This window comes from Micropterus salmoides, unplaced genomic scaffold (assembly GCF_014851395.1).
Source record: "Micropterus salmoides isolate LMB-PRFRI ecotype aquatic unplaced genomic scaffold, ASM1485139v1 Ms_hic_scaffold_1, whole genome shotgun sequence".
Lineage (NCBI taxonomy): Eukaryota > Metazoa > Chordata > Actinopteri > Centrarchiformes > Centrarchidae > Micropterus > Micropterus salmoides.
Genome location: NW_024040040.1, coordinates 59,268,059 through 59,287,638, shown reverse-complemented (window position 1 = coordinate 59,287,638; position 19,580 = coordinate 59,268,059). Strand labels below are relative to the sequence as shown.

General features: G+C 42.5%; 1 pseudogene; it reads left to right on the top strand.

Annotated features, from left to right (window-relative positions):
- Nucleotides 1–11,356: 11,356 nt before the first annotated feature.
- LOC119914444 overlaps nt 11,357–19,580 on the top strand; it is a 101,133-nt pseudogene continuing 92,909 nt past the window's right edge.

The following is a 19,580-nucleotide window of genomic DNA, read 5'->3' as shown; positions in this document are numbered from 1 at the left end:
AAGTCTCCACCTTAACCACTAATTTTCCAACACCTCTAGAATCATCATACTGTTTCCTATTTTTGCAACAAACTCTTAACATTCCATTATATAATATCTTGCCTATCTGACTCTCCAAAGCATTAGTAACCTTTAATGGGTTAATTGCTCTAAATCCTGCATCTCCTTGATTAGCTCCCTTGACTTTAAACAGCACAACTAACTCTTCAGAATTTCCTGTTCTCCTAACTTTATTTCCTTCATCTTCTGACATTTCAGGTCTTTCCCTCGATGCCTCCCTCTTAGAGCCCCCTTTTTCCTTAACCACCGTATGCCACCCACCACCACCTTCATCCCCTCCACTCACTGAAGCCACTGGCCTCCAATACCCCCTCCTTTTCCAACACTAATCTAATATTATTATTGCTTATACTACTAATAAAAGAAAATGGGAAAAAAACAAGGACCTTCCAGCAGAGAACACCAACTGATCTCCTGGTTGATCACTCACTGATGGGGCAACAGCCTCGTCATGATTTCCGTTCCGTTTCAAATGTTCCTATCCAGTCTCTCTGTTTTCCCCTTCTGTCTCTCTGCCTCGTTAACCCTGATCCCAGTCACCTGTGTTGCCCCCGCCCTGCTCGTTAGTCCCTGTGCATAAATGTTTGGTGTTTCTGTTCATTGTCGCATGTCTGTCTTGTCGGATGTCGTGTTGCTACCCGGTACCTGCTTTTTGGATGTTACCAGTTCCTGTTCCCGTGAGTTTTGTTCTTGCCTGTTTTGTGCGTTGGATTAATAAACCTTGAACTCTATCTCAGCTTACAAGTGTCTTGCCTTTGGGCTCACTCCTGCTGCACACACTCAGCAATCGTGACAGAATGACCAGACCAATTATGAGCCCAGCAGACACACTTACTGAGGTACAGACTGACGTGCTGAGGGAGTTTTTTGGCACTGAGGAATATGTGTTTTGGGGCTAGTCACGTTAGCCATAAGGCCTCCTCGGCCTGTGCCTCGAGGAATGTGAGTATTAATATGACTGGGAGGGGTGGATTCATTTAGGCTAACATATTCTCCATCACCCAGCCAGGTTTCAGTAAGACAAAATAAATCAAGATCATAATCTGATATTAGTTAATTTACTAGTACACCTTTAGAAGAGAGAGATCTGATGTTTAAGAGTCCACATTTAACTCTCCTATTCGCTTGCACTATTGCTCTTGTGGTTTTAATTTTTATGAGGTTTTTATGTACAGCTCCTCTTCTGTTTACCTTTGATTTAAATAATTTTGATGGTCGCGGGGCAGACACCGTCACTATAGGATATTCATTAAGTAACTCCTGAAATGGAGGAGCAGAGAAGTGTGTTAGACTGCGACTCTGCGTAGGGTTTTGGGTGGGTAACTGCTGAATTAGAAGGGCAGAGAAGTGTGTTAGACTGGGACTCTGCATCCTGGTCTCAACTCTGGGTTGTCATGGATTTGGTCCACTGATAAACTTGGCCAGATTTCTAGAAATGAGAGCTGCTCCTTCCCAAGTGGGATGGATGCCGTCTCTCCGGATCAGTCCAGGTCTTCCCCAGAAAGTCTGCCAATGATCTACAAAGCCCACATCGTTTGCTGGACACCACCTCGACAACCAGCGGTGGAATGACAACATGCGGCCATATCATCACTGGTCAGATTTGGCAGGGGTCCAGAGAAAACTACGGTGTCCAACATTGTTTTTGCATATGTACACACCGACTCAACATTAATCTTAGTGACCTCCGATTGGCGTAACCGGGAGTCATTACCACCGACGTGAATAACAATCTTACTGTATTTACATTTATCCTTAGCCAGCAGTTTCAAATAAGACTCAGTGTCGCCCGCTCTGGCCCCAGGGATGCACTTAACTATGGCCGCTGGCTTCGCTAACTTCACGTTTCTCAAAATGGCGCTGCCAATGATCAGAGTTGGTTTCTCAGCGGGTGTGTCGCTGAGTGGGAAAAAATTAGAAACATGAACAGGTTGATGGTGCCCCGTGGACTTTGAATGCTTACGACTATTCCTCTTTCGGACAGTCACCCAGCCCCCCCTTCCTGGCTGCACAGGGGATGCCAGAGGACGGCTACCAGAGGCTAACTCAGGCCGTTCCGCACCGACTACCGGGGACTGGCTAGCTACAGTAGCTAAAGACTGATCTACCAAGGTGCGGAGCCGGACTTCTAAATCACTGAGCCTCGCTTCCATGTCTAAAAATAAACTACACTTATTACACGTCCCATTACAGCTAAAGGAGGCAGAGGAGTAACTGAACATCTGACACACCGAGCAGGAGAAAGTAGGAGAGAGAGAGGTAGAAGGAGAAGCCATCGCTAGCTGCTAAACTAAAGTCGCTAACGGCTAAGCTAAAGTACTGTAGCGTCAGCTACCGAAACTTTAGAACAACTATGAGATTGAACAGCAGTCACTAAAAGATGGCAAGAACTGCGAGTGCTTAGGCAAAATTACTGTAAGAATAAGTGTTTAGCGGACAGTTGGCTGCTGTAATCTAACAAATGTCACTGTTATTTAGCGAGAGCAGCAAAACACGGTACCAACACACAAGCACCGCAAACGGAAATGAGTCGACACGCTTACGTACGTCAGCACGGGGAGATGACAGTGAACTAATCAATACTGTTTCCTGTGCTGACGGAGCCCAGGCAGCTGCCGTGTGACGAGTGAACGTAAGAGACCAAGATCCTTCACGCATGCGTGAAAATGAACGAATCACTCACTGAGACAACCTGTTCCTCCCGAGTCATATACACGATTAGGTATTATGAACAAAACGTTCTTTGAACGACACAACACTATCCTACACCGATCACTCTAAAGAAAGCTCAGCTTCAGCTCTTTTCAGCTGTGTAACTCAAATCACAAAACTCAGTTATAAGCCGACTAATAATAACAACAAACGCAGCAATATACATTCAGTTACAACCGCTGACTTACTTCTGTATTCAGTCCAAAAACATATTCTGTGTCAAAATCTTGGTGAGGTCATTGAGCTGGTAGTTTTCTTTCTCTCCTCAAAGTGAAGGAGAGAAGAGTTGCTTTGGGGGAGGCGGTCTTTATCGGCCTCTAATGGCCGACCCGTAGGAGCTAGTAGGAGCTACACAGAAATCCAGTACAGCCTGTTGTGGTGGCAGCCTGGCTGACGGTCAGTGTCCTGGTTTTTTCTCCTTTTTATCAGTTTTTCTGCTTTTTTCCCTTGGTTTTCTGTTCCCTGCCTGCCTCCCTGTGTTTTCTCCCCTGTGTGCTCTCTCTCTCCCTCTGCTCCTGAGCCCAGCCCACTACCTGCACCTGCATCTCATCAGCCACCTCGTCAGCCTGCCACACCTGCTGGTAATCACCTCATGACTGCCTGTATTTCAACCCCGGTTCTCCACACCATGCTCGCTTGATCGTCGTTGCTCCTTACCCGGTGCCACCTCTACGTCCAGGCTCTCATGTTCCTTGTTTTTTCTCATTTTCCCTGCATTTTGTCGCTCCAGTCACTAACCCTGTCTTTCTGTCTGTTTTCCCTCCCAGGTTCACTCACCCTCGTCATCCGTTCAGTCGGCTGGGCTCATCCTCCGGTCCTCTCCTCTCGGGCTTCCTCCTCCCTGCTCCTCGCCTCACCACCCGTGCCTCGCCTGCTCCTCGGTCCTCCGTGCCCGCGTCCCCTGGTGTCCACCTCTCCTCCCTCACCTCTTCCTTAGCCCCCTCCGTGAACCCTCAATAAAACCTCCCTCTGAGTGTTGCGTTTGGGTCCTTTCTGTCCCGTCCCCTAACAACATCCCACTTACGTAGGATGTTCTGTTCAAAGCAAGGGAGTACTTTTGGTCAAAGGAATATTGATCAATATTCACTGTTTTTATTAATATTTCAATGTTTTGGAAGCTTTGTTATTTGGAACGTGGTTGTATGAGAAATAGTGTTTTGAAGTAAACTCCCAATAAAAGTGAACATATAAACAGTAAATATTGCCAAAACATGGACATTCACCTGGTATATTTAAAAATAAAAGTCTAATAACTGTTGTATATCAGTTTCTTTTCATCAAATTTACAGTTACTGTTGTATTCTAGGTGTAATAGAAGATATTCAGTTGCATTATAATGAGTTGGATGATGGTTTTGATGGTAACATTGCTATTAAAATATAGATTTTATACCAGGCGAGGATGAAAATATATTTCCTTTATTGCATCTCCATTTACTCTTTAATAGAAAGATATAAATAAATAGGTTCATTTAGCTTCTGACCTGTCAAAGGAGACCAGAATAATGCATGTAGGCCTAATGGTTGAGGAGTTATTACTGGTTTATTTTGGGGATGTTATTTTAGGCGTTTTTCCAGGGATTAGGTGGCAGTTATCTTGTGGTTAAGTTGTTGGATGGTCTGCACCACCTCATCTTTTCTTATGTCACCAATTACCTGAGAGAAGTTAAGTGAGCTGTTGGGAGGAACGTCTCGGGTTACGTATGTAACCCTTGTTCCCTGAGAAGGGGAACGAGACACTGAGTTGGTGACACTATGGGAATGCCTCTGGGCGTGACAGGGCTGAAATCATGAATGAAACTACTCCAATCCTATTGGCGTTGCTAGAATGGTAGTGTGTGATGGCGTAACTGTAGGCGTATATAAGCACGCCGGCACACCGGACACATTAGCTCTTTGCTATGAAGCAATGCACTCCAGGCGGGGTGAGGTGTGGCAGACTGACGCAGTGTCCGAGACTGCGTCGGTGACGACACTTGGGAACGAGAATACCCACTATCCCACGCCTCCACCTCCGCCTGCCCCCCCCCAGCGTGCACTAACCCGTAGGCACGACTAAGAGGAGAGCGCACGGGTGCCGGGTGCAGAAGGAAGGTCCAGACTGTAAAACCGGATGAAAGTGTGAGGATTGTCCAGCCAGCTGCCTCACACAAATCCTGGAGCGAAGCCCCTGCGAGGAGGGCCCTAGAGTACAGTGCGCCCTTACGGCCATAGGTGAAGGTAACCCACGTACCTGATAGGCCAGGGAAATAGTCTGCTGATCGTGTTTTTGGAAGCGGGGAGCCCAGCCTTGGGGGACCTGAAACACACCAGCAACTGGTTTGCTTAACCACCACAGGGAGGACCTCAGAGTGTAAATACTCAGCGCTCTGACAGGGCAGAGCAGATGAAGTCTCCCGTCCTCCACCGTCACATGAGGTGGGGGATGAAACGCCTGCAGCACCGTAGACCCTGCCAACCTGGATGGAACCTTAGGGACATAGCCCGGACAGGGGTGCAGGATGGCTCTGACCCTCCCCGGGGCAAACTGCCAGGCATCGAGGAGAAACCGAAAGTGCCTGGAGATCCCCCACCCTCCTCAGAGAGGTGATAGCGAGGAGAAAGGCCATCTTAAGGGTCAGGTGCTTGGCCTCAGCCGACTCCAGGGGTTTGAAGGGGGCCTCAGCCAGCGCTTCGAGAACCACTGCCAGGTCCTAAGTGGAATGACCCTGGAACGAGTAACGGGTCTCATCCTCCGAGCTCCACGGAGGAAGCGCACGACCAGTGGAAGCCTCCCCAGAGGGATGTGGAACGCTGCCATGGCAGCCACATACACCTTGAGTGTGGACAGGGAAAGGCCAGCAGAGAAACGGTCCTGGAGGAACTCCAGTACCATAGTTACTGGGCAGGTGACAAACACATTCCACTTCAGGCCGTACGTCCTTCTCGTGGATGGGGCTCTGGAGCTGAGCAGCGTCTCGACTGTTCCCGCCGTCAGGAACTGGGCCCCCTCAGGGGCCAGACTCACAGTCTCCAAAGGGCGGGGCAAGGGTGAAAGACCTCTGAGGCGGGACCTGCCACGGCGGGCCCTCCAGGAGCGATATTCAATTCAATTTCAATTCAATTTTATTTATATAGCGCCAAATCACAACAACAGTTATCTCACAGCGCTTTTCATAAAAGAGCAGGTCTAGACCGTACTCTGTGATGCTATTTACAGAAGCCCAACAGTTCCCACCAAGAGCAAGCACTAGGCGACAGAGGCAAGGAAAAACTTCCTTTTAAGAGGCAGAAACCTCGAGCAGAACCATGGCTCAGGGTGGGCGGCCATCTGCCTCGACCGGTTGGGGTGAGAGAGACAGAGAGAGAGAGAGAGAGAGAGAGAGAGAGAGAGAGAGGAGGGAGGCAGCCTACACAATATACACACAGAGGTACACACAGTGAAGGTAATGTTGCTATAGACTAAATGAAAAATGGTACAGATATTTATAATAGTGTTAATGGTAACCATCGTAATGTTAATGATTATAATAACAATAATAACAATAAGACTAGCAACAATAGTCGTTGAGGGTTATATTATGTCCGAGAATCACACTCGGGCCGGCCAAAATGGGGCTACTAGCAGTAGGCTAACACCGTTCTGACAGACCTGCTCCAGAACCCCCGGGAGCAGAGCGACTTGAGGAAAAGCATACAGACGCAGCCTCGGCCATGTCTGCACCATGGCATCCAGCCCTAGCGGGGCTGGGGGCGAGAGGGAGAACCACAGTGGACAGTGCATAGTCTCTTGAGACGCAAACAGGTCCACGTCTATAGGGCCGAACCTTTCGCACAATAACTCCACCACCTCGGGGTGGAGTCTCCATTCCCCAGGCCTCAGCCCCTGTCTCGGCAGCAGGTCTGCTCCCTGATTCTGGGTCCCAGGGATATACGTCGCTCTGAGAGACAGCAGTCTCTGCTGGGACCACAGGAGGATCTGATGTGCCAACTTGCATAATGGGCGCGAGCGCAGACCCCCCTTGTGATTCAATATTGCCATGTTGTCGGTCCTGACAAGGACGTGGCGACCGCGGAGAGCGGGCAGAAAACTCCTCAGAGCTCTGAAAACCGCCACCATTTCCAGGCAATTTATGTGCCAAGAGAAATGATGCTCCTGCCAGGAGCCTCTCGCAAAGCAGCCGTCCATGACCGTGCCCCACCCTGTGAGTGAGGTGTCTGTCAAAATAATTGTCCGGCGACATGACGCTCCCAACACGGGACCCTGGGACAGGAACCAAGGTTTCCACCATACAGACAGGGAACGAAGGCACCTGCTCGTAACCCGTACGAGACGGAACAGATTTCCCCTTGGGGAGAATCCCTTGGATTTTAACCACCACTGCAGGGCTCTCATGTGCAGCAGGCCAGATGGGATTACGCTGGACGCTGCCGCCATGAGACCCAACACCCTCTGAAAGTGTTTCACAGTGATGGTGTGGCCTAGCTTCACTCTGGTCACTGAGGAAAAAATGGACCCGATGCGTGCAGGCGACAGGTGGGCCCGCATCGTCGTCGAGTCCCACACCACTCCTAGGAGCGTAGTCCGTTGGGCGGGCATCAGCATGCTCTTCTTTGCGTTGAGCCGCAGCCCCAAACGATGAAGGTGGACGAGGACAACATCTCGATGCCGAACCGCTAACTCTCGAGTCTGGGCCAGAATGAGCCAGTCGTCGATGTAGTTCAGTATGCGGATGCCCTGGAGCCTCATCGGGGCCAGAGCTGCATCAATGCACTTGGTGAACGTGCGAGGTGAGAGTGCTAGGCCGAACAGAAGAACCCGATACTGGTACGCCGCGCCCCCGAAGGCAAACTTCAGGAACTTCCTGTGAGAGGGACGGACGGAGATGTGGAAATATGAGTCTCGCAGATATATCGTGACAAACCAATCCTCGGATTGGATGTGACTGACGATGGCAGGGATGGTGAGCATCTTGAACCTGAATCTCCTCAGAGATTGGTTCAGGGACCGCTCAGGACCTCTTCCCCCGACCCCAGCGAGACTGAAGAACGGTCCTCAGATCCGTTGTCTCGGGGGGCTGTGGGCGAGAGCGCTGCCTTAAGTCCCGGGTGTGCTGAGGGGGGCCATGAGAAACGACACTCTGCCTCTGCCTCTGGCTCTGGCGGTAGGAGCTGGAACCGTCTCTCTGCAGGTAAGAAAACTTCCTCTCGTGGTTGTACTTCTTTGTAATCTCAAACATGCCAGAGTGCCTGCTGAATAGAAAAAAGCTAATGTGTCCGGTGTGCCAGCGTGCTTATATACGCCTCCAGTTACGCCGTCACACGCTACTGTTCTAGCAACGCCAATAGGATTGGATTAGTTTCATTCATGATTTCAGCCCTTGATTTCAACTCACCGACGCAGTTCGAGTTCCCTCGAAGGGGAACTTCCTTTAACGTAATGTCCACACATTCTGCCTCAGTATCTATTTTTTTATATGCATTGGCACACAAATCTCTTATCACTTGTCTTTTCTGTGTTTCACAATGAACAGCAACACCATCCTGATTTTTGTAGATTCTATGTATTTACTTAGGATTTGCTTTAGTCCTATTTTGACGGATGGATTAAGTTTCTTCTGTTATGTTTTTCTGTATATTTAAAAATGTTAAATAACAGTTCACCAGTAAATTTATCTATTTGTACTTTTAATTCTAATATTTTATGTTCGTACCTTTTGTTTTAACATGATGTATTGTTTCATTAATAAGTCATATTTAATATTTTTACTTTTATTTAGTTCTCTACATTTAAATTTAAAATATTCTTTCATTCTATGTTTTAATAGTTCCCACAGTTTAACATCAGATTTGGTAAAAACATTTAATGGTGTTATTTTGTGAATTTCCTTTTTAAGTTATATAATTATTATATATATATCTTTCTTTTAAACACAGTGTTTAGTTTCCAGAAATCTCTGTTTACTGAGGTTCCAGAGGATAATGACTAAAAGGTGATCTGAAAAATCATTTAAAACTGTTCTATAATAACATTAAAATGTGTTGAAACATATACGATATGCAAGTAAAATACAGACAGGTTAATGGCTCTACACACATCTAGTACTTTAGTTTCCTTTCAAGTTTCTTTTAAAAGCTTACCTTCTCGCCTCAATTTAAATAAAGTGTTGCTGCACCTGTCATATTCCTCAGTCACTGTTTTGAAATCACCACATAAGATAACTTTGTACCCCACCATGAGTAGTTCCCCAAGTCTTTTAAATAACCGTGTTAAATTACATCTCTCTGGAGCAGTATAAACATTTATAATGACATATTTTTCTCCTCTATAAACACAGTCCAGCATAAGTAATTTGCCTGGAATAATATCTCTCCTTCTAATAATAACTAACTTGTGAGTTTAAATATTTATTAAATATTTAATAAACATTTTTGCAACATCTTAGTCACTTCAGCAATATCCTCATTTGTTTTTACCCGTAATTCTTGTGTGCACAAAATGTCAATGTCAGTTTTCAATAAATAATGAATTTTCTATTCTCTATTGGCACTTGACTGAATACCTATGGTGATGGTTTATCATCCAGACGTTTCCCCCTTTTTTTAGTTGGGCATGAAGCTCTTCTCTTTTTACTGACTACCTTAAAAAGTTCTTCATCCTGAACCTCAAATCCCGCGGGGGCAGAAAACTCAGGTGAACTGGAAAAGGAGCCTGAGTTTCTTCCTGATGGAGGACCAGGAGGCCTTTACCTCTCACTGTAATGTGTCCTTCATTTACTGACGTTGTTGTACATGTTCACACCAAGAACTACTTCAAAGTTCAGTTCAGTACAGATTCATTTAAATCATTCATGTTTACAGTTCATAAATTTAGAATTTTGAACAAAGTTCACAGTCCCGAGCGTTATCTCTTCTGTTCCGACAGTACATTACTGTGAGCACCATCCCCCAGGAGGTATTCTGGGAAGGAATGGCATATTCTGGCATTGATGGCATGCTACTACACTCTGCACTTACTTACCCAAAATGTGTAGTCACAGCCCTGTCTGTCATTCTGACCGAGGTAATTGGTGATGCCATCCACGATGAAGAAGCTACTAGCACAAAAAGAAAGCAGTAGGTGAATGGAAATCATTTAAGTTTATGGTTTAAGTTTTAATATGGATTTAGGTTTCTTTCAAAACCAGCAAACTTGTATCAAGAAACAGCTTAATCATACTTGAGTGATTGAGTGAACTGAGTAATATTTTACTTAAGTTAGTGATTTCTGTCTTGTTCCGAAGCCATAATTTGCTAAAATTAAGGATACATTTATTTTATTTTTTTTTAAATAAGACTTATTTGCTTATATTCAGTATATTTCACTTATTATTGTGCTGTAGGAAGTTTGATTTCAAGGAGTTGGATCTAATAATCAGGCTTTTCTACTTATTTAGCCCTTTTGAATACTTATCAGGGCCTTCTTGTCGTATTTCAAGATTTCTTGGTAAGGGAAATTAACTTGCTGCATGAAAAGATAATTTCTCTTGTTTTAAGTAATTTTCTCCCCTTAAATTTAGTGTTTTTTCTTATATTTTAGCTAACCTTATTTGCAGTGCAACTGTCTAATCCACCGCTTACCCCTCCTTTCAAAGAGCATTGAAATGAAAAGAAAATGTAAGTGTCTGCAACATTGTCACAGTTTCTGCACCACAGTCCATTATAAACCACATAATAGAAGAAGTTTATACAAAGGCATACTACAGCATTAACAAGAGAAACACGCTACTTCTCTCGGTGATTATGGACCCTTGCCAAAACTGCCCACCAACAATAATATCTGGCCCGTGGCCAGATTTTGAAACAGTCACTTCATAATCAATTTGTTGAAGAGGAGAATCATGCACGTTACCAACTGAGCTAACCAAACACCATAACATTCAGTTTAAATATTATGTTTTATATTCTTACCCACCATCTAATGGATAAAAAAATTGCAATGCGGTGATGAGCGTCTACACTGCCAGAATTCTACAAGAAGAAGAAGAAGAAGAATGTAATGATGAAACACACCGTTGGCGGCTACTGTGGAACATGGCGGTGCAACATGCCGTTTCTGTTACTTGATCCTCACACTGAAGGAAGTTCAGGGAGGGGACACGTTGAACTGAATTACGAAATGGTCAGACACATGCAACGTGGTAACTAAGAGGTTGTATGCCAGGACAATGTCCAACTGCCAGACGGGTCCAGACCTGTTTAAGATCAAATTCAGGGAAAGTCAGCTGATTAGGGTTTGCCAAGGTGGATGCTCCTATCACCCAGTATTATGAGTGGACAGTTTTCAGGGATGGGAAACAGTTTCTCCAGCTCATTAACATAATGCCAAGCTGTCCTGTTGGGTAATAGATCACAATAAAACATTCTGATTGGAGCTGTCAGTGTGATTGAATGGTATTAGCAGAAGGTGCCTCTCATGGTATTGTCAGACAGTTATGAATGAAAAAATACATTCCACGCAAGCCTAGTTAGAACCTGTATATAAACTAATCTGTAAAAAGCAACCTATTAATGAGTTATTAACAGTACTGTGCTACTTCCCCCTAGGCAGGCAGAGAGGAACTTGGAATACGATGCAAGAGCAGTGCAGACAAAGGAACACACACAGGACAGCAGAGAGAGAGAGAGGACATACAGTCAGGCTCTAGCCAGTACAGCATCACAGTGACTAATCGGTAAATCCCTGTAATGCAGCAGAACTGATGATCCGACACACCAGAGGTAAGAATCTAAGAAATATGCAGTGTGTTTCTGTCTCTTACTGTTTTCTGCAGTTGTAGTCATGGGGCACAGTGTGTGTGTGCATGTGTAAGAGAGAGAGAAAGCGAGCAAAGCAGAGAGAGTACTAGATCTTGTTATTGCAGACTGGAGCCTAGCGTTTTGGTGCTGTCCTGTCCTTGTGTGCTGTGCATGTGTGTGTATGAGAGAGCCTGTTTGTCCCTGTGTGTCTGGAATATATTATATTAACATGAGTTGTTACAGTTTTCCTGCCATCAGATGGAGACTGTGTGTGTGTGTGTGTGTGTGTGTGTGTGTGTGTGTGTGTGTGTACGCATGTGTGTGGGACCATAACAGCTTCAACGAGCTGTGTCATCGGATCTTGACAGTGTAGTCTAAAGCCGCAGTCCCCCCCACCCCCACCCAAACCCAACCCAACCCAACCCACACACACTCTATAGTCCCTTCTGCCATTCTCCCTGTCCTACTAGTTTATCTCACTATGATTCTGCAAGCTGGGCTAACGGGCTGGACAGAAATAATGGAGGGTGGAGGTTGGGTGAATTTCATGTTACATAATATTGACTCTTCACTTAAAAAAATGTATTATAACCATTATAAATATTATATATTTTTACTGTAACACAAATGTTCAGACAATAACAGCAGGAAACAGTTGTGAAAGGTGCTTCTACAAAGGCAGGTCCATCAGAGGTCGATTGAATGAGCACCTCCTTTTGTAAAACAGATGGTCTAACCTCACAGAGACCCAAACAATGGAAATAACCACAGTGAAACCAAACCTTCTGGGTTATTTTACAAAAGTAAGAAAACCTCATTTGAAGTTTGATCAACAAACTTACTCAAAATCCAGCCATGAGGCATAACAGCTTGGCTCAGGAGGTAGAGCGAGTCTGCATGTTGAAGTGGGCTTGGGCAAAATACTGAACCCCAAATAGCTCCTGAAGCCTGTACCATCAGTTTATGAATATGTGTGAATGATTAGTTCATTTCTGATGAGCATGAGCAGTGCAAGCGCTTTGAGTTGTCCGAAGACTAGAAAGTCGCTAAAGTACAGTCCATTTACCATTACCTTACGTAAAGGTTCAGTGTGTAACATTTCTGAGGATTTATTGACAGAAATGTAATGCAAGATCCATAACTATGTTTTTTGTGCCGTATAAAGACCTTACATAATGAACCGTTGTGTTTTTATTACCTTAGAATGAGTCATTTCTATCTACATAACAGCGTGAATAATTAAGTAAATATAATTTCTTATATATGTAAATATATCTATCTAAAGAAAACTAATTTCTTGACTGACTACTCTGTGCACAGGTAGTAAGATATATGTTTTCTTGTTAGGCTTGGGAATATAATTATAGCTACGCCTTATGGCATCCAACAACAAGAAAGCTGCAGACCTTCCACTGTCGGTCCAGCCAGCTCTGATCCTCTTTTTGTCTCCCCAACTGTGCACTGAGCTCAGTGCTTATTTCAATCCTTTTTGTTAATAAATACGTGTAGACAGAGGCTATACCACAATATTTTGTGGATATAATTTATTGTCCATCAATCAATTACCGTGCTGTCATCTGCAGCATGCCACTCTTATGTGACCATAAGACCTCTTGAAGTTTGGCAACCAAAAATTACAAAAGACACTGTAGTTACTGTAACATTGCCACCCGATAAAGAAGAACAACAAACAAAAGCTGACATTAGATAAACAGACTCATTACACTTTGTCCTGTGTTTTTCTTTTACATTACATTTACTCATTTAGCTGATTCTTTTTATCCAAAGCAACTTACAATTGCTATATAAATATGCAACTACTACTGCATCACACATATCCACCACAATCGCAAATGGTAAGCAAGTCTGGAGCTTTCAATACAGGGGTTCTGGATGAAATAGCCTTTACCTGAGCTAAAGTCTCCTGACACTCTTCAGACCATACCCACATCACCTCTTTACCCAACAAATCAATGATCAGTGGCAGCAAAGAAAAAATCAACACAAGAGCCAGTCTTTGTACTTCTATTCCTCATTGGCTGGATGAATAGCAGGTCTACGCTTACGTATTAGCACACGTTACTTTTACAAAGTAACCCACAGTTATCTCCTGAGCCTCCTTAGCAAAAGTCATGACAAAATCTGGCTGAGCTTGTTCTTGCTTTCTCCACTTCAATGTGAGACATTTTCTCTTTGTGGGCCATATCCAGAGCTTTCTCATTTCCCCTATCTACTCTTTCCTTTTCTTATCAGCATTTTCCTTTTCTTTCATTCATGTCATTGTTGGTGTTTTCTCTCACTTTTTCAATCAGATCTTTCCTTTTCTTTCTCTATTCTGTCTCTGGGTTTTTCTGCTCTTTCCTTGTCTCTCCTCTTTGCTTTTTTCTACATCAACTTCTTTCTGCTCTGCAATTACGATTAACTCCTACTTTTAACTTTTTGAGCCAACTAAACTTCACAAAGATCATATGCTAAATTTCCAATGTTACTCATGGAGGTGGTTTTTTAATTTGTTTTACCGAAAGTCCAAAACTCAGCTCCCACTGCTCTGAACCATTTCATATTTCAGAATAGAATAGAATAGAAGAACAGAATAGAATAGTCTTTATTGTCATTGCACTGTGAAGGTACAACGAAATTTAGGGTGCTCCCACAAAGCCACCATAAAAACAAGAAAAGAAAGAACAAAAAAGACAAACAGGTTAAAACAAACGGTGTTCTCATAAAAATAGAGACACAATAATATATACAACCAGGATATATAAATATAAAATATGTATATATGTTTACCTGTATTGTATATTATCTATATACACACATAAAATCTAGTAAAAAGGTAAAGTCTTAAAGTGTCTATAGTGTCACACTCCTACACAAGATGACTTCAGCTTGTTACTAACGTCCATTAAAGAACCCCAGGTAGAACACATCCACTAACACCGGAGGATAAAATAAATAAATGCAGAAATAAATAATTAAATACACAAATAAATTAAAGCTGCAAACAGCGTTGGGCGGGCACTTGAAGCGCGTGAGGGTGTGAGGCAGCCGTGTTGCAGATTCTGGAGCTCTGTCGGTGCGGCTGCGAATTTGCTACATGTTTTGGACGCTGCATGAAGGTGTTATACATGACTTCCTGTGTCCCCTTTGTGGCGCTACATAGCACTTGGCATACGACTATAAATGAATATTGGCGTGTAGATGTGTTCGGGGCGGGATAGTTTTCAAGCACAAGTTTTGTGCAGATGTGAGCATGTACGCAGAAGTTACACTACCTTCCTGTTGTGGAAAATCACAAATTTTTCACACCACGCCACAGGGACGCCGTTCCACGAAAACTAGTTTGTACAACTTTTAATCATCAATGGGTTTAAATAGTCGGTCGGACTAATTTGGTTTAGTCAAAGGCTCCAAGAGGCATTTTTGTGCATCTGGACATGATACACGTACCACAGAAATTTCGTACACATAGGTGAAACTTTGTTCGGGGGCTACTCTGTAGGGGGTACTAGTGAGCCATTTTGCCTCGGCCATGCACGAAACCCATAAAATCCAAAATTTTTTGCCGCGTCTGAATTATGTGCAAAGGTGAGTTTTCGAGTATGTTCAGGCCCCCAAAATTAAGGGAGCAAATATTGGTTAGCTGGTGGCCACATAACAAACCCGACAGAAGCAAGCGATTCATTTATATTACACAAGCTTGCTACACAGTAGATACCTTCGTCAGAAATATGCAGTGTCAAAGTACATGGACTCTTTCATGGTTATTACAACAAAACTAGAGGAAGATTGCACCTGTGTTGCTGTAGTTTTTTGTACTTAAAAGGCTAGGTGAAAGAATTACTCTGGAATGCCCCACCCCACCTCCTTCCCTTTGTTTCAGCCAGAGGTGGAAAGAGGTACTAAAATATTGTACTTAAGTAAAAGCACTGGTACACTGATGAATTTTTACCCAACTACAAGTGAAGTTCCTGTTATAAACATCTACTCAAGTAAAAGTAAAAAGTAGCTCACTTGAAATTTACTCAAAGTAGTTCTTTATTATGAAAACTGTGGCGACCTCTCCGTTTGGGGAAATAACCTCTTTTAAATGGCCTACGTGGGACCTTTTCACCTCAATGATAAATTAATTCATATTAATTCAGTTACTCCTGGACTTTTATAGCTCTTGTGTTTAAGCAGGTTTTCTGCTCATGTTCAAAACTTTCTGCACATTCAGAATATCTCCCATAGTGTTCTCTGACATGTCCAATATTACGAGACTAATGTCATCATTTCATGAGAGTTCATAATATTTTTAATTCTAGCTGGCCTCTACTCTGCTGTGCATTACATTATTGATCTATTACACCAGCACTGTTTGGGACAGCATGCTGCATGTGAAACCGAAACCAACCAAAAACACAGATAGACCTATCTCACTACAAATCCACATGCTAACTTCAGCAGCTCCGATAAAGTGCAGCTCACAGTCCAACAGCAAGGCTGCGCTTCAGTTTTAAGATGTTTATTGTAAAACTGTAGCCTACCAGTTACGTTACTGTGTGGACTCACAGCGCGAGATGCACATGATTAAAATCGCTAGTGTTGCATAGCACCCTGACATTTTGCTTCCGAGGAGATGGCCCTTTAAGATATGAAGCAATTTAATTAATAATTTAGTGTATTCAAAATACTTAAGTAAAAGTAAAATTACAGATTATAAAAATGACTTTAAAAGTCATGCAAGTAAATGTAATTCATTACTTTCCACCTGTGGTTTCAACCAACAGGAATTTTTACTGCGTCATTTTCCTCTCATCGAAAGTCTGTGGTAAGTGTCTCCTAATTACTTATTAAACCATTGTTTTGCATTTAAATAGAAGCAGCATTGTAGAATAACTTAATATTTATCTTCACTACACACTCTAGCAGGTTGTATGTCTTAAAATGTAGAATTCTGACAAACTCAATTTCGCTCGTTATATCATGACAAAATAAATCTGCCACCCTACCGTAAGTATGTATAATAAAACCTTTGCAGGTGAAAAGACTTTTTACTTTATCAATACACCTGTGTGTAGGCTAAACATGTGGAAAGCTTTATTTTAATCTGCTCTGTCCTCAGTCTCTCATCCTCTGTTTTTTCATATAAGCACAGCTAATGTTAGCTTGACAATTAGCCAAATGTTACAAACAAGCTAAATTGAAAGCTGTCTGTCTGTAGTCTAACTTTTTCACTTAGTTTGCCCTGCAGCTTAAAATTTGGCACACTGTAAACTCAGTTGCCGGCTGAGACCAACCAGCCGCTTCTCTACACCAGGTAATGGTACCTGCATGCAATGAATAACCAGAGAGAGAGGAGGACAAGAGGAAAAACTGATGATGACTGATGTCTGAGTTTTTTATTCTTTCAGAATTGTGATGTCAGATATTTATACAGTGACATTGCTGTTGAAAAACTTTAATGTTGCAGCTGTAAAAACATTTAGTGGTATTTAAAATAAATATTCAATTCTAACCCTATAATGAATTTTAAAATAACGAGGCAGCTAATGCACACTTTATTATTTCTTTATTTATGGCAAGTGATATTGTCATCTCAGTATACAACAATGTTATCGCACATCGCAGATTTTCCTCAAAACGTGCAGGACAGCCTCACACCCTCGTTCGCTTCATTCGTCGTTCAAACTCTGTGTGTACACACACACAGGGAGATTCCCTGGCAGCCCATCCACCCCCAAAAAGCTGTCAATCTTTGGTATATTTTTAAAGAAGATTTTGTTAGAAGAACTGAAGATTCTTTTTAATTTAGTACAGCAGTAAGTGCCAGAAGTACAAGTAAAATTACTGGCATAAAAATCTACTCAAGTAAAAGTAGCTCATTTCAAATTTACTCAGAGTAAAATTTACTTACTTTATTTTAATAACTTTATACTGATTTAATAGCTTATTTATACTTAATATGCTTATTTAATGAAATTGCAGTTTTTGCAATTTGATAAGGTAACAAAGCCATATCGTGCTTTCAATTTTAGTTTGGAATATGAAGTCATATCCCTATTTACATTCAAACGTGGTAATTTTAATGGATATCATAAGCATTAGCATAATAAATAACTAGTTACCAGGAAGTTGCTAATGCCAACCAACATGTCTTTTTGGCTGTTTGGAGCAAAGCATCTTACCAAACTATGAAAACTTATTTTTAACCACCACTGGAATGGTACAAGTAGGCTGTTATTTAACTGACCTCTACATCAGAGGTCCTGAAATACATTTGTTCAAGAGCACACATTTTTCCAAGCAGACACTATGGGGGCTGGACTGGAAATAATTGCCATTTTACTGTTTAATATTTGAATCTTTCGCAAAATGAATGTTATTATCCTACATGGTAGGCCTAAATCCATAATGATAAAGGCTACTAAAGTTCCAAACCGTTTCAGGGGAGGCTCAGTGAATGGAGGTTAAACAATATTACATTACTTATTGCATTAGTTATAAAATAGGAGATCACATAGATTAGCAGTAGTTTTTGGGAACTGTTTTCCCCCAATCAGAGTCAGAAACTAATAAACAAAGTTCATAAAAATAATAGTTCATAAAATCTTATACTGACTTCATGTAGACCTTCATTTCAACCTCTGTCTGAAACAAGCTGTAGATGCTCCTGTCTCTTTAAGGCCCCCCCCTCAAAGCCCACTGTCTTCTGGCCAAGACCTGAAGCATGTTACAGGCATGACCATATATGGAATACCGGCCCCGACTGGCTCCATATGTCATAGAACAGAGCCATTGGTAGAAAAAGCAGTTCAAAACAGAATGTTTAGAACTGGAGGAAATCTGAGGTTTTTGCTCACACAACCTTTAACCTTATTTTAAGCTTTGGCCATGTTTAGCATGAACATCCAAAATTAGAACATTGTAGATATGTCATAAAATATGGAAAAGCATAATAGGTCTCCTTTAAACTATTTAGTGTAGTCAGAAGCAATATTAGGATATTTTTGGTTCACATGTTGAGTGTCTTTGGGATCAAATAATATAATCATGATGCCATAGGCATCCAGGAATCGAGAGGAACTTACAAAGTAAACTAAAGATGTGATGTGGGGGGGTGCCGTTTCCCAAGCTTTGTCTGGGGGAAAGCCTGCTATCTCAGACTTTGAAAACCCCTGGGCTACTTCATAGGCCTACTTAACTAGAAAATTGAGGCAGCTTTCTGAGGAGTGATGGTTAAAACCTGTTATTGTAAATGTAACTATTATGCAGCTGCACCATTATTGTGCATGAGACTTTAATTTTTGGCAGCTTAACAAACTATTGTCAGGCAGTTATTGGTATTTTTCATAATTCTGTGAGCAGACATGATCTGACTTTATGCTGCACACAACATGAGTCTGCAAACAGCGAAAGTGAAAGGAGTTGGTTACCTGGCTGAGAAGATGGAGGTGTGCAGCCTGTCGCCTGCAGCTCTTTATCTAACAGCTCACTGTGTCTACTCCTGACTATTGCTTTACTCACTGCAATATTTCAAACTGGTCCGCTGTCAGAAAACTGTTGAAAATGTTGTGTAACAAATGTTGTTATGTTGTGTAGACACATTTTTGATGAATGAGAGCGGTAAGCGCTAATCTCACTTACAAACAGATTGATTCTGTAACTACTTAAAATAAAAGCCAACTCCTGTTTCGCCCGTTAAATGCTTTTAATGTGAAGCGGCTGCAGCAGGAAATGTTCAGTTTGCATTAGCAGTAACTTAATAAATTTTTTTTTCACAGTTTACACTGCATGATAAAGCAGCTGTTCTCTTGCACTTGAAGCCAAAGTGGTCGCGAGTTTTTCCTTGCACTTTTTTTAAACTCAGAAACGGATGTGATTGCAAATGTAGCGAAGTATAATACTTTAAACAAAACATACTTAAGGAAAAGTAAGGAAGGTAAATTGCCAAAAATTAAAAATGGCAAAGGTCCTGTTGGGTTTAGGCTATGGCTTCAAGAAGCTTTTTTCGTGTGTCCTGGGATGATACATGTGCCACAGAAATGTTCATCATCTAGGTGAAACACG